Raw genomic sequence first — 2,315 nt, forward strand, 5'->3', positions numbered from 1 at the left:
ACAAATGTATTTGCATATTGGTATCATATTATAGTATTGATAATTTGTGTAATGATGGACATAGGTTTGTTGTGTATGTTGTGATTCCGATGTGGCCGGAAGGTGTGCCTGAAAGTGCTTCAGTTCAGGCAATTTTGGACTGGCAGAGAAGGACTATGGAGATGATGTATAGTGACATTGCTGAGTCCATAGAGAAGAAGGGGATTGAAGCACATCCTAGGGATTATTTGACATTTTTTTGCCTTGGGAAGAGGGAGCCTAAGATGGAAGGTGAATATGTTCCTACACAACAACCTGAACCTGATAGTGACTATATAAGAGCGCAGAATGCTAGGAGGTTCATGATCTATGTTCATTCCAAGATGATGATAGGTAAGAATTATACATACTCATTCTCACTTATTGTAACACTAAATGTCCAATTTGAAAGCAACGAACATTGATGATGTGTTTTCTTTGTGATTCCTCAAAGTGGATGATGAATACATAATAATTGGTTCAGCCAACATAAACCAAAGATCAATGGATGGGGGAAGAGACACAGAGATAGCAATGGGAGCATTCCAACCACACCAAAGAGTGCCACGTGGCACCAAACCAGAGGGCCACGTGCATGCATTCAGAAGAGCCCTATGGTACGAACACCTAGGGGACCCACTTGCACTGGACGAGGTTTTCAACCGACCAGAGAGTGAGGAGTGTGTGAAGCTTGTGAACCATCTTGCTAAGAAGAATTGGGATTTGTACACTCAAGATGAGTTTGATGTTAACACACCACTTCATCACTTGTTGCAGTACCCTGTACACGTGGCAAGTGATGGTACCATAACAACGTTGCCTGGCTTTGAATGTTTTCCGGATACTAAGGCCCATGTTCTTGGATCAAAATCTGAGTACCTTCCTCCAATACTCACCACCTAGGAGCTAGCAACATTGCTTGCTGGGGACATTATAATGTGTCACATTTTATGTGTATATATAATTTGGCAATGTGTTAATTATTTATATTCATTCTTATTTCAGTATTGAGTTAGCCTGTTATATATGTGTTTTCAATTATGTTAAGCATATATAAAAAGAAGGAAAAGTATATGGAACCAATATATCAGCTAAAAAGTAAACAACTTAATTAATTTATAATTATATTTAATTAATTTTATTTATTTTTAATTTATAATATTTGATATTAATTGCTTCTCACTCCAAATTAAAATTTTGAACGATACGTTGGAGAAATAGGGGCGGGGATCACGGAACTTCTAACAATCCCGATTCTTAGTATATAAAAAAATTTATAAAATATATAAAAGAACATCCATTTAGTATGAAAAAGAAACATTTTGATACCTAGTAAAAGAAACATCCTAATGCCTAACATAAGCATCATTCACATAGAGGTTTTGGATTCACCTAGAAACATTTGGCTGGTTTTTTGCTGGTACCCTCTTGGTTCCCTAGCATTATTGATAAAAAAATATCTATTAACTAAGAAAAAGTATAAGGTACCAATATATTGTTTGTCAACTTATTACCAATAATAATTAATTATTATATTTTAAACACATATATAAAGAGACACATTCAAAAAATATATCTATAAAGACACTTCTATTAAACACAACTATAAAAAAGATATTTTTATTAGACACTTCTACAAAGACATTTCCATTAAATACAGTTATAAATAAGAGTTGGTAGAAGTTGACAAAAATATTGGTAACGTAACGAGATTGATTAATTAATTATTGTGTATAAAAATATATATTTAATATTTTATAAAATTTTATTATGTATCTACTGTAAATAAGTTTTATTATTAGTCTATTATAAGCTTAATTATTTTATTATAATAGATTTAATTATGAGTAGTGTTAGAGACTCCGTATATTTTATGATTTTTAGTCATTTAATTAGTCATTATTTATATTTTTATACATCAATCTAAAGAAAGTCCAATACAATTAGTAGTGTATGATTATATACTTTTTTTTTATTGGTTAAATGCTAGTTAGATTTTGATTAAAATGTTGGCTTTTTTATTATAGGAGAATTTTACATTAACCTCCAATGATAAATAAAATGTGTGAAAAATCGATAGCCAAAAATAAAATTATACAAGATATATTTCTATGTTTCAACAAGGTAGATAGATATTAATATTTTTTTTTGTGACTGGATAGGTATTAATTTGAAACTGTGTTTTATATTTTAAGAAGGGACTAATTTATTTTAGAGTATATTTTTTGAAGACTTAATTATTTTATAATAAAATTAGATTAAAAAGGATAAAAATATCAATTTGTCTAATGGAAATA

The 2,315-nt window shown here is 30.4% G+C and overlaps 1 pseudogene; it reads left to right on the top strand.

Annotated features, from left to right (window-relative positions):
* Nucleotides 1–1,102, top strand: part of LOC107611898 — a 13,159-nt pseudogene extending 12,057 nt beyond the window's left edge.

Source organism: Arachis ipaensis, chromosome B08 (genome assembly GCF_000816755.2).
Source record: "Arachis ipaensis cultivar K30076 chromosome B08, Araip1.1, whole genome shotgun sequence".
Lineage (NCBI taxonomy): Eukaryota > Viridiplantae > Streptophyta > Magnoliopsida > Fabales > Fabaceae > Arachis > Arachis ipaensis.